We start from the raw sequence: 13,040 nt of genomic DNA, 5'->3' as shown, positions 1-13,040 counted from the left end.
GCACTATAGACTTAGAGCTGAAAGAGACCTTAGAGTTCATCCAGCTCAACCATCTCCATTTTACAGACAAAGAAACTGAGGCCCAGTGAGGTGAAATGACTTTCCAAAGTCAGTGTAAGTGGTAGAATCAGGATGTGAAATCAGTCTGATCTGTCTGACTTCAACCAGTGCTCGTTCTACCACCAGAGACTTGGGAGAAACATCACTCACTTTCCAAAGGATTCTCTGCTTTAGTTAAGGAAGTCCCCCCTCCCCAACTCTATCTGGGCCCTTCCAGAATACCTTTAAGTAGCATAAGCTTCTTTTTGGCCCTGGAAACACAATTCTGTTTATGAAAATGTGATTTATACCCAATTTCCTCAGGTCACTTTTCCCTTCTTCCCCTTCGGTTCTTGGGTCACACGTACAGATGACAGTCTGTTTTAATGCTGGTGCTGGAAAAACAACAGCAGCAACGACAACAGCCGGCTAGGTTTGCAAGTCCCTTCATATCCGTTATTCCATTTGATCCCAAGCATCTGCCGTTCCAGAATAATGAAGCAGAGTCCATCTTTCACTGTGGGTGGTAGCTATGCTCCAGGAAATAGGATTTTAGAGAAATATGCGTAAGAATTGGGTTTTTACACCATTGTAACATTTTGTTGCATACAGTTTTAGATGTTTAGGTTAGACAGAAAATGGAACTTCCTTACAAAAGTAAAAATATACCAACTTTGAAGAAAGGTTTGGGAATCTCCGCTCTTAGAGATTTTTCAAACAAAGATCAAATCATATAGCTTAAGGGGTAGCTGGAAGAGCCCTTGGAAGTCAATGGTCAAAGGGTCATAGATTTAGAGCAGGAAGGAAACTTCAAGCTCATCAAGTTCAATATCCTCACTTTACTGATAGGGAAACTGAGGCCAGAGAGTCAAATATCCCACAGAGTTAGGATTTAAACTTAGGTCTGTTGACTCCAAATTCAGCACTATTTCCAAACCATATGAGAAAACCGAGGCTAAGAAAAGTCAATGGACTGGTCAACATCACAGAATTAGGCAATGATAAAGCCAGGACAAGAACCCACATCTTCTGACTCCCCCTGTATCACCCTACCCACGATTTGAAACTGTAGTCCCAACCTGAAGCAGGGGGATGAAGTAAGCAACCCCTCAAACCCCCCTTTCAGATATGTGACTCTTAGGAATATGTGGGCATAGCCCCATCCCAAGAGCCATGAGTTTGCAGTAATAAAGGCCACTGGCTTCCACCAACTCCCAGCAGGAGAATTATGGGGAATAGCCTTCACAACCCACAGCTTCCTCATTGCATCTGTGTGGTAGGAGTTGGAAAGAAATGTAATTGCTCTTTCCATACTTCAAGGAGACTGGCCCTAAAGCTGAGCATTGTTCAAAGCTAGAGGGTGGCCCAGCTCTTAGCTGATCCTGGGCCTCTCTGAGACTTCCCCCGACACCCACAAGATCTGACTCCTTAAGCCTGCTGAGTCATCAAGATCAGCCCTGGAATTTGTTGGAACACTGAGCTATTTTTAGGGGCACTAAAGTTGACAAAACACAAACCCACCCAAGCAGAGCTAGTTAGTTTTTTGGGGTTTGTTCTTTTTTTTTTATTATTGTTGCCCATTTGTAAATGAAAACCAAAACAATTTCTTTCTTTAGCTTCCCCACATTCGAGCCCAGCTAAACATTTCAAGGCCCAGGGCTAAAGCAATTGAATTCAATTCAGCAAATAGCAGATGAGCACCTACCATGTGTAAGACCCTGTAGAGGATTCAAAGATAAATAAGATATGGTCCCTACTCAAAAGAGGTTGGAGTCTAGTAAGGAAGATAAGACATCTGCACAGATGTATATATTGTACACATCAGTGTGGTGCATATGGGAACTCATGCAAAACAATCCAGACCTATACATTCCCATTAATACTTCATGGAGCCACCTACAGTGGGAGGTTTTGTAACATTCCATGGATACCAACAGATGGAACACCTTGGGTTATCTCTGTTAGGCTTGGATCTAATTACATAGCAAGCCCATTTCCAACACCAATGATGATGATGATGATGATGATAATGATGATGATGATGATGACAACGACGATGATGCAGCAATAAGAGTGAGAAGGTTCAAGTCAATTAAGAAAATATTTATTTACTAAGCAACTGCTGTGTTCAGAGCCTAAGAACTGGAAGAGCTAGAAGATTTAGATACCCCATCTTTGCACTCATAGAACTTGGGCAGGGGGAGGGAAGGGAGAGATATGACACATACGTAAAGGACTGCAATGCAAAAATAATGCATGGATATAAATTAAATGCATATGTGATATACAAGCAAAGTGCTATCAGGTCTGAGAGGAAAGGTAATTACCAACTGAGAATAGAAATTAAGAAAAGCTTCCTGGAAAAGGCAGCATTTGAGTTGGATTTTAGAGTCATAAGATCTGGGTTAAAATTCCAGCTATGTCACTTAACTCTGTGACATTGGACCAGTCACTTTGCCTCTCTTGGGCCTTGGTTTCCACATCTATAAAATAAGAGGGCTATACTAGGTGATCCCTTTGGCCCCCTTCCAGGTCTGCATCCAATGAGACCTTTTGGAGGACAGTCATCAAAAGACATAGAGATACATGTTAACAAAGCAGAAACAGAGTTAAGTATGGACTGTATACAAAGAATGGCAAGCAATAAAATTTGTTGTCTTTCAGTGGTTTTTCAGTCATATCCAACTCTTCATGCCCCCATTGGGGGTTTTCTTGGCAGAGGTATTGGAGTGGTTTGCCATTTCCTTCTCCTACTCATTTTACAGATGAGGAAACTGAGGCAAACAGGGTAAAGCGACCTGCCCAGGGTCACATAGCTGGTAAGTATCTGAGTCTGGATTTGAACTCAAGAAGACAAATCTTCCTATCCACTATGCCACTTAGCTGGCATGAGAAAAGCCAGACAGGCAAGATGCTAACAAGATTGTGGAAAGCCTTGAATGCCATTTTAAGGCTATGAAGTTTGAATTTTACCCAAGACACAATTGCGGTGGTGGTGGTTTGTCCTTCATTCTCAAAGAGGACTATAACATCAGGAAGATGATGACATGACTTGCAATTGAATTAGATTTGAGTGAGGAAAGGCTGTCCAAAGTCATCAGCCTCACTTTCTCCTCCAGAGCCATCTGGGTCCAGTGGGCAGATATGGCTCAGGGAGCCAGGGAAGGACCTCGAGTACAGGAGTGGCATGACCAGATCTGTGCATAAGAAAAATGGGCAAATTAGAGGGTATTACCCTTTTTACGTGTGTCATGGACCCCTGTGGCTGGTGAATCTTATGGATCCCTTTTCAGAATAATGTTTTTGAATGTATGAAATAAAATAGAATTACAAAGGAAACTAAAAGCTAGTGAAAATAAAGATGCATATTTTTTCTTATTCAAGTTCACAGACTCCCTAAAAGCTATTCCTACTCCTCTTGGAGATTAAGAACTCATGGATTAGAGGGAGAAGAGAACAATATTTGAAGCCCTCTCTGTGATTATAATAGCCAGATAAAGAGATAATGAGGACTTGTACCAGGTTGGTAGCAGTGATAATAGATATTAATAATTAAACAATTAATAATTGTTAATTAATATTAATAATTATTAATTATTGAATTAAGACCAAAAATTTTTCAGAAGCCTATAGGTTGTTCAGTCTCTGAAGGACAGTGCTGATAATGAGATTGAATTAACTTTCTCCTCAATCTTGTTCAGACCCCACCCAGGTGAAGGTTTGAGTAGGGATAAATTCTCTGGTTAGATTGCCAATTTAGAAGCAAATGACATAATCAAAGTCACATTCCCCCAGCCCCTCATTAGAATAGGCCCAGCTCTCATTGTAATATTCATTCTCATTAATCGTTAACAAATCAGAGTTGATTGCCACTCTCAAGACCACCCAGTCTTCCAAGGGTATAGAAACTGTGAGCCTACAGCCACGATTTGTCTTTGGCATGAGAGTGTAACTGACTCATTTTGTTGGTAAGATGCTAGCTTTATTAATAAAATGATGAATTACCCAGAATCTATGTCTCTCAAATCTTTTAAATGTCACAGAGAGGAGTGGGATACAGGCAGGGATGGGTTAGAGCCAGTTCAAACTAGCTAGTGAGACCTGATTATTAAGTTTTCTGTGTAAGCTTTTGTATCTCATAAATCAGCAAGTGCTACAAATCAGGTTCTGATTGACTGTTCTGTTGATTGTCACTCTAGACTTAAGAAAATGATGGAGAAAATGTTAATAATACAAATTAAACTGAAGAGTGTATCATATGGCACTTTTTTTTTTCAGAGAACAAGTTGTTAAACATTTACTAGAACACCCCTGGATGTAAGTGAGAAAAATTTCTGGACTGATTCAGTTTGAGAAGAGGAAAGAGTCAAATGTAACACCAAATACCACCAAAAATTGGATCAGAAGGGGAAATGTTTAAGTGGAAAAATAATTAGTTCTATGTCAAGTTTGAGGTGCCCGCAGGGCATCCAGGTAGAGATGTTCTATAGGGTACTTGAGATGCTGGTCTGAACCTCAGGAGAAAGGTTAGCTCTAGACAGAGCTTTGGAAGTCATTTGCATAAAGCTGATAACTAAAGGCTTGGGAATGAATGGAATTTCCAAGGGAGAACTTTGGGGAACCCCTTACTTAAGAGGTTGGGAAAAGGACAAGGAACCAGTAAAGACAGAGAAAGAATGGTTAGGGAGATAGAACCAGAAGAGTGGAGTGTCCAGTAAACCAAGGGAGAAGAAAGAATCCAAGAGAAAGGGACTAGTCAACAATTTCAAATACTGCAGAGAAGTTAATAAGGATGAGTCCAGAAAAAAAAAACCATTGGATTTGGCATTTCCTAGGTCATTGGTGATCCCTGAGAGAACAATTTCAGTACGGTAGCGTGAATACAAGAGGCTGAGGAGAAAATGCATGTAATTGTTTTAACAAAGCTTGAGAGTGAAGAAGAGGAGAGAGATGGTACAATAGCTGGGTCAAGCAGAAGGGTCAAGGGGAGGTTTTAGTTAGGGTTAAGGAAGCCAGGACATGTTTGTAGACAGGGAGAGATCATAGATGCACGAGAGAGGAGGAGAGATTGCTGGAGCAAGATCCTAGGGGAGGCTAGTAGGAGGAAAGGGTACTAAAGATATTGGGAAAGGGATTCAAGTCTTAGCAAGATTTTCCTCTTCCCTCTGGTTCCATTATGATTATTCCATAGATGACTCCCAAATCTACATACCCATCCCTAGTGTCTCTCTTGTCCGCTTCCTACTTGCCAGTTGCCTGATGGACATATCTACTTGGATGACCAATAGACATCTCAAATTTACCATGTCCAAAAAAGATGAATCACATCTCCCCCACCCCAAATCCATCCCAAATTTCCCCTTTCTGTCAAAAGCACCACCATCATCCTTTACCCTTTCTTCTCCCTTAATTCCCATATTTAATCAATTACTAAGTCTTATAAATTCTCCCTCCACAACATTTCTCATGCCTATCTTCTTTCCACTCTTTGGACTTCCCTAGTTCAGGCCTTCATCGTTTCTTAGCCAGACTATTGCAATAGCCTCCTATCTGGTCTCCCAATTCTAGTCTCTTCTCTCTCCAGGCCACATACCACACAGTTGTCAAATTGATATTCCTAAAACATATATTTGAACATGCCACCCTCCTGCTCAAATACTTTCAATGATTTCCTATCACCTCTAGAGTAAAACACAAAATCCTTAGCTTGGCATTTAAGGTCTTCTCCAATCTGGCTCCCACTTGTTTTCAGTTGTTTCAGTCATGTTGGACTCTCCATGACTGCCACTTACCTTTCCAGTAGTCTTTCACAATGTTTTCCATATTCTCTATTCCGGTCAGACTGGTCTTCTATCCATTCCCCCATTCATGAACTTTCCCCTCAAGGTCTCTGTGTCTTTGCCCAGGAGGTCCTCAGGTCTGAAATCAGTGGTGTGCTGGTAGCTTTTAACAATGAGTTCTCTGGAGGGGGGTGCGGGTGAAGTAAATATGCTCATGATACACTTTTTGGTTTAATCTTCATTATCAACACTTTCTCCTTCTCTTTCTTAAGTCTAGACAATCAACAAAATGATAAATCAAGCCCTGGTTTGCTGCATTTGCCTGTTTCTGAGGCATAAATGCCCACACGAAAAAAATCTGACAATCTGCCCTTTACCTTCATTCTGCTCACTACTTCGGTCACTGTTCAAGAGGAATATTCTGTACCAGACCTTTCTTCATTCCTTCACGTCTCTCTTTCCTCCTCTTACTTCACCCACTCCATTATTTGGCATGTACTATGTATTGACTTATCTATATAGATATTGTCTATCCACACCAGAATATAAGCTCCTTGAGAGCAGGGATTGTTTAATTTTTGTCTTTGTATAACCTAGTACAATGTCTTCTATATCATAGAAATTCAGCAAATGCTTTTAAAATCCATATATTGAATTCTTTTGGGATAGAAGAGAAAGAGGAAGTTATACAATTCTTTTTAATAATGAAACAGCGATTCAGGTTTTCACATTCTTCTCCAATGGTAATTGATAGTTGCGTGAGTCGGTGGCGTTAATATCTTTTTTGTTTGTTTGTTTTTACAATACCCCTGGTCGGGTAGATGTTACATTTATTTTATGTGTAATGGGTGTTTGGGTAGCCACAAGAGCCCTGTGATTAAAGAAACTTGCAAGGAGGCAACTACTGGTTGGCCTCTACCACCTTTTGGATTTAGGGATATAAGAAGCCAGAGAATCATGTGGAGTGAAAGAAACGGAAGTAGAGAAGCTGCCATCATAAAGAGTAGAGAATAAGTAGGCCACCAGCAACAGGGGCTACTGATGCCAAGATGGGATGGATGAAGCATATGTAGTGCATGTCCATTTCCCTTCCTCTTTCCCTCTTTCTCATGACAGGGAAATGGACTGCCTTTGAACCTGCTAGTTTTCTGATGTTTAGGAAGTGGCTTACCCTTGTGTTTAAAAGTTTACTTTGTTTCTTAAGGTAGAAAATAGTATAAAGCTGTTGATCAACTGAACTGCTAAATTGTGTATGCGCTTTTATTTCAATGTATCTTTCAAGGGGCAACTGAGAAAGACATGGCAGAGTAGAGAGATTTAAAATTACTGCATCTGCCAGAGGGAGATTTCTGGCTGGGGGCTCAGAGCCAAAGGAAAAAGTGATTGATTTATCATTAACACACACACACACACACACACACACACACACACACACACACACACACACACTCCTCCCCAGGCAAAGAAAATGTACTCACCATGGTTTCCCTGGGCATCAAAATGAGTCAAGAACACTGAGGAAAGCCAATTAGCTGAATGAGTCAGGAATCTACCATTACCCACAGCCTGGTTTGAAAGGAAACCACTCCCATGGGGGGGTAACTAGAAAGAAAGTTACACCCCAAGGGAGTAGTCCAGCCCAGAAAAAAAGTGAAGAAGAGAGAATAACGTGACTGACAGCTTTGCCTGCTTACCAGCCCAGCTGCGGTTATATATGGATGAGGAAACTGGCACTTTGAGTGTTGTGATTTGGCTAAAGTAAAAACAATAAGTTAGTTGAAAAGCTGGGACTAGAAGCACAGCCTCCAGGCTCTTCTTTCCACAAAGGCATCCCAAAACAAGCCTCAGTTTTCTATTCAGACACAAACTGATTTGAAAGATGTAGATTTCACTTCTGGCCTTTCTCCATATTACCTATGCCATCTTGGGAAAGTCACTTCATCTCTCTGTTTTTTCATCTGTAAAATGGAGGGAGGGGGGTGGTGGTGGTGGATTAAATGATGTGGCTGGGTTTCATAGGACCTACGTATGGAAGGGACATTAGAGATGATCTAGCTTAATTCTTTTCTTTTTATCCCCAAAGGCCTTTCTAGCTTGAAATCCACACCAAGTGATCTATGAAAGGGCAGTCCTCCACTGCGATTCTAGTAATACACCCAAATTCCACCTTGAACCATAGGACTGATTACTTACACAACTGAATTGTATCAATTCACACTCTACCCTCCCCACCCTACCTTCTAGTCCACTATTAATTATATGCCTTTCCAGTCTACCTCTCAATTTTCTGTTTCTCTAATCTCTATCAGTCAGAATTAGATCCTAGATGTAAGCTCGTTCTTTCCTCTGCCTCCTGGGTTATTCTATTGTTATCCAGTTTAACTCTGTCTCCTCCCAAACCCACTCCAGCCCATTCCACCCTCTTCTTAGCCCCTTCAAATATGTCCTTTGGAACCGCTATTCTCCAGGGAGCAGAAAAGCCTGTATACCCTCTACCTTTTCCCAAAGTACTTCTTCTGCTTTCTTATCATAACTACAAGCAGGTATCCTCAGGCAAGACCATTAACACCCCTAGACCTCGGTTTCCTCATCTGTAAAATGAAGGGATTGGACTAAATGACCAACTTTATAGTAGTTCTTTGATTACCTTAACTGAAACCAAGTCTCCATAGAAAACATGGGAAAAGCAGAAAACCCTGGAAAGACTAACATGAACTGATGCTGAGTAAAGTGAACAGAACCAGGAGAACACTATACACAGTAACAGCAACATTGTGCGATGATCAGCTATGGATGACTTAGCCCTTCTCAGCAATGCAATGATGCAAGACAATTCTAAAAGACTCAAGCTGGAAAATGCTATCTACCACCATAAAAGAACTGGTGGAGTCTGAAGGCAGATTGAAGCATACTATTTTCGCTTTTTGTAGTTTTTGCCTTTTGTTCTGTCTTTCACAATGTGACTAATATGGAAATGGTTTACATGATTGCACATATATAAGCTATATCAAATTGCTTAAGGAAGAAAGAAGAAAGAGAGGCAGAAAATTTGAAACTCAAAATTTTATTTAAAAATAAATATTAAAATTGTCTTTATATATAATTGGAAAAAAATAAAATATTATTTTTTAAAATGGGAAAAGGAGAATGTATGCGGTCTCTAGCTACTTACTACCTTGATGAGGCAGAAAAGAAACATATACCTAAGATACCTAAGACATATGCCTTTGGATGCAAGGCTCAGATGACTGACTCCTGTGATAACTGAGAACCAGTTGTATCTTTTCTTCTAGAGTGATTGACCCAGTGGCATCCTTTGACATAAACCCCTATTCTCCCATGGTCCAGCCTTTGACTTTCCCAAATTAGTATTTATGCCTTCCTTCGGAGAGTTAAAACTTGTTATAATAAATGTTATTGCTTTAAGCAATAATAAACAGCCTACCTGGTTCTTTGTTAAAACCTTTAATACCCCTTTGGAAACTGGAACTGATGGCACTCTAAAGACTTTTGCATCATAGCACATGAGGAAGAGAAAAGATTTTTCTGACATAATGACATAGTGAAAATCACTGGATTAGGAGTTGGAAAACCTTCACTGTAGCCCAGGCTTTGATACTAATTGGCTGTGAGACCTTAGACAAGTCATTTTTCCCCTCTTGATTTTGGATTCCACATTTTGATTGGATTTGGTTTTGGAACCCACAAGCTGAAGAGGGTTTGGTGAAACCTAATGATGTGGGCTTGACCCAAGGAAAAGAGATGAGAAAAATTCACCTTCAGAGGTGGGGGGCTATGGGTGTAGAACCATGTATATGCTGTCAAACTCCATTGATGCATTGTTTAGTTTGGCTAATGTGTTTTTTTCCCTTCTTTGTTACAAGAGATGGTTCCCGGGCAGAGGAAAAATGGAGATGTTGTAAAAAAAAATAATAAAATAAAATAAAAGCTATCACTAAAAAGCAAAAATGTTAAAGTTAAGAAAAAAATTAGGGGCTTGACCTAACTGATCTTCTAAGCTTTAAGCAGCTACGATTCTCCCATGTGCTCCTGTCTAGCTATGACACAGGTCTAAAGCAATTTGTTCTCAACTTGAGGGCACCTGGTTCCATGCAGTCACTTAGAGTTCTAAGGAGGCAGCTTGGATTAATCCGAAGTCAAGCACAGTTTAAAGTGGTACAGGCATTTATTTTTTGGTCCTGACCTCTGATAGCATTAATTTAGGCAATACCCAGTGTGGAAACCTCCCTCTTCCACAGCATAGCTACAATTTAGGATCATCGCTATATGATAGGGGAAGCTAGGTGGCACAATGGATAGAGTGCTGGGCCAGGAATCATGACGATTCATCTTCTTAAGTTCAAATCTGTATGACCCTGGGCAAGTCACTTGACCCTGTTTGCCTCAGTTTCCTCATCTGTAAAATAAGCTGAAGAAGGAAATGGCAAACCACTCCAGTATCTCTGCGAAGAAAACCTCAAACGGGTTCACAAAGAGAGGGACATGACTGAACAATACTGTATCAGTCAATCAATAAACATTAAGTGTCTACTTTGTGCCACATGCTGTGCTAAGTATTGGGGATACAAAAAGAGGGGAAAGACAGTCCCTGCCCTCAAGAAGCTCATAATCTAATAGAGGAGACAACAAAGATGTACGAACAAGCTATATACAGGATAATTAGGAAATAATTAATGGAGGCTTGGCATTGGAATCGAGAGTGAGTAGGAAAGGCCTCCTATTGAAACTTAAAGGAAGCCGGGGAAGCCCATCAGGGCAGTTGAGGTGGAAGAAGATTCCAAGAATGGGGGACAACCAGGGACCTCAGAAGCCATCTAAATCACCCCCTCATTTTGTAGATGAGGAAACAGAGGCCCAATAAGGTTAAGTAGTGTGCCCAGAATCACAAAGGAGTAAGCTTCAGAGGCAGGATTAAAACCCTGGGTCCCCTGGCTCCAGACAGAGCCAGTGTCCTTTCCACTACATTTAAGTTTCTTTCCACTGTCTTAAAGTCAACAGGAGGACCTGAGAGGCTAAAGGTCACAGGGCCTACCTGACTCAAGCATAGAACCTGAATGGGGCATTACTGACCAGGAAGCCAGTTCATTATCTAACGTGGCCTGCTCCCCTCACTGTGGAGGAATACATGAGCATTAGAGTGAATAAATAGATGTTTGATGTTTACACATTTATTAAGCTCCTACTATGTACCAGGCACTGCAAGTTCTTTACAAATATTATCTCATTTGATCTTCACAACAACCCTGGGAGATAGGGGCTGTTGTTATTCCCATTTTACAGATGAGGAAAACTAAGGCAGACAGATATTAAGTGACTTGCCCAGAACTGTACAGCTAGTAAATGTTTGGAGCTGGATTTGAACTCAGGTCTTCCTGACTCCAAGTCCAGAGCTCTATCTACTAGGCTTCCTAGCTGCCCCATCAAATCAGATGGCGTTCTTCAGAAAAGTTTTTTGTACTATGCATTGAAATTTCTTCTCTAGTTTTTCAGGTATTGGTCTCCCAATAAAGGGTTGACTGGATTGTAAACCCCTTGAGGGCCCAGATAGTGTCTTATCTGATCTTCATATTGCCCCCTCCCGGTTCCCATCCCCAGCCTTGCACCATGCTCTGTGCACAGCAGGCAATCAGAATCATAGGACAGCCTTAGAGTTACAAGTGACTTCAAAGACCACCTAATCCAACCCCCTCATTTTAAAGGCTGAGTGAGGTTAAGGGGCTTGCCCATAGTCACATAGGTAGGGGTCAGAAGGGAGAATTTGAATCCAGGACCTCTGACTCCAGAGCTAGTGATAAATGTTTGTTGTACTGTGTTGTAATACACAAGGCTGACTGCTATAATATTTCTTCTTCTGTCCAACCCCCACCCCCAACCCAAATCTCTTGGGCTGTTATGGCACAGGAATGAGATGCTATCGAGGAAGACAGACACTGTTTCAATAACAGGGAGGATGCAGCTGAGCTCGCTCCACATGAGGATCCGCTCCCCAGAGATACCACCCATCATAAACACGCAGAGTTTTGTCCTCTTTATCAGCATTTACTCAGCCCAGGCTGGAGACAGTCTGCCTCTCCAGGAGTCTCAGGGAAAAAGATAAGCCAGCTCCAATGGTCCGAGGCCCTGGTTTCTGGCCCGACTTGGGCTGTTGGCTTGGTTTTTCTTTTTTTTTACTTTAATCAGAATTGTTCCCTAAATTGTTCTACTATCACTGAGGCTGGGGCTGGGGGCCCCCCTCCCCCAGGCAGGGTCAGAGGCAGCCAGGGAAGGGAAGAGGAGAGGGAAGGCCTGGGCTTTTGAATTGAGGACCATCTAAGATTGCTCAGCTCCTCCTCACCCTTACCTCCCTCCCCCCACCTCCCCTGGTGTTCTTCTTTGGGGGCAGGGAGGATGGAGGGAAGGGCAAGATGAGGGGGGCCTTAGTGACTGAGTGTCTGCAAGGACTTGACAAAGAAAAGTAGGAAAGGAAAAAGGAGAAAGGAGAAGCTCAGAGCAATGTGTCTTATAGTAGAAAGAACACTCACTGGACTTTGAGTCACAGAACATGAATTTGAATCCAGACATGGATTCAATGGAGCCAGCTCATATGGGCTCAGAGCCCATTGTTAAATTTTCAGTGTGACCATTATTTGTACCTCGGAAATCAGCAAAAGCTAAAAATCAGGGCTTGATTTATTGTTTCGTTGATTGTCTCAGCTTAAGAAAGTATTGATGAGGGGCAGCTAGGTGGTGCAGTGGATAGAGAACTGGCCTTGGAGTGAGAAGGATCTGAGTTCAAATCCAGCCTTAGACACATAATACTTGCTAGCTGTGGGACTCTGGGCAAGTCACTTAACCCCAATTGCCTCCTATAAAAAAGAAAGAAAGAAAGAAAGTAATGACGAAAATGGTAAAAATGCAGATTAAACTGAAAAGAGAATTATGGGTAATTTTTTTTTCCAAAGACCCGGTTGACTGAACAAGTTGTGGTATATGACTGTGATGGAATACTACTGTGCTGTACGAAATGATAAGCTCAATGATCTTAGAAAAACATGGATAGACTTGCACAAAATAATGAAGAATGAAATGAACAGGATTAAGAGAACATTGCATACAGTGACAGCAATATTGTTTTAAGAACAACTTTGAGTGAATAAGTCATTTTGACTATTACAAATACCCAAATTAACTACAAAGGACTTATGAAGGAAGATGCTATCT

General features: G+C 41.3%; 1 long non-coding RNA gene across 1 annotated transcript; it reads right to left on the bottom strand.

The window, feature by feature from the left end:
• Positions 1 to 2,127: 2,127 nt before the first annotated feature.
• Positions 2,128 to 7,380, bottom strand: LOC110205889 (uncharacterized). Its single transcript, XR_002323732.2, has 3 exons — positions 7,298 to 7,380; positions 5,832 to 6,092; positions 2,128 to 3,236 (listed from the first exon to the last, which is right to left on the bottom strand). It is a non-coding gene; the product is annotated as an uncharacterized LOC110205889 (long non-coding RNA).
• Positions 7,381 to 13,040: the final 5,660 nt, after the last annotated feature.

Source organism: Phascolarctos cinereus, unplaced genomic scaffold, assembly GCF_003287225.1.
Source record: "Phascolarctos cinereus isolate Bilbo 61053 unplaced genomic scaffold, phaCin_HiC Scaffold_3;HRSCAF=262, whole genome shotgun sequence".
Taxonomy (NCBI): domain Eukaryota; kingdom Metazoa; phylum Chordata; class Mammalia; order Diprotodontia; family Phascolarctidae; genus Phascolarctos; species Phascolarctos cinereus.
This window is presented reverse-complemented; position numbering and strand designations above follow the sequence as displayed.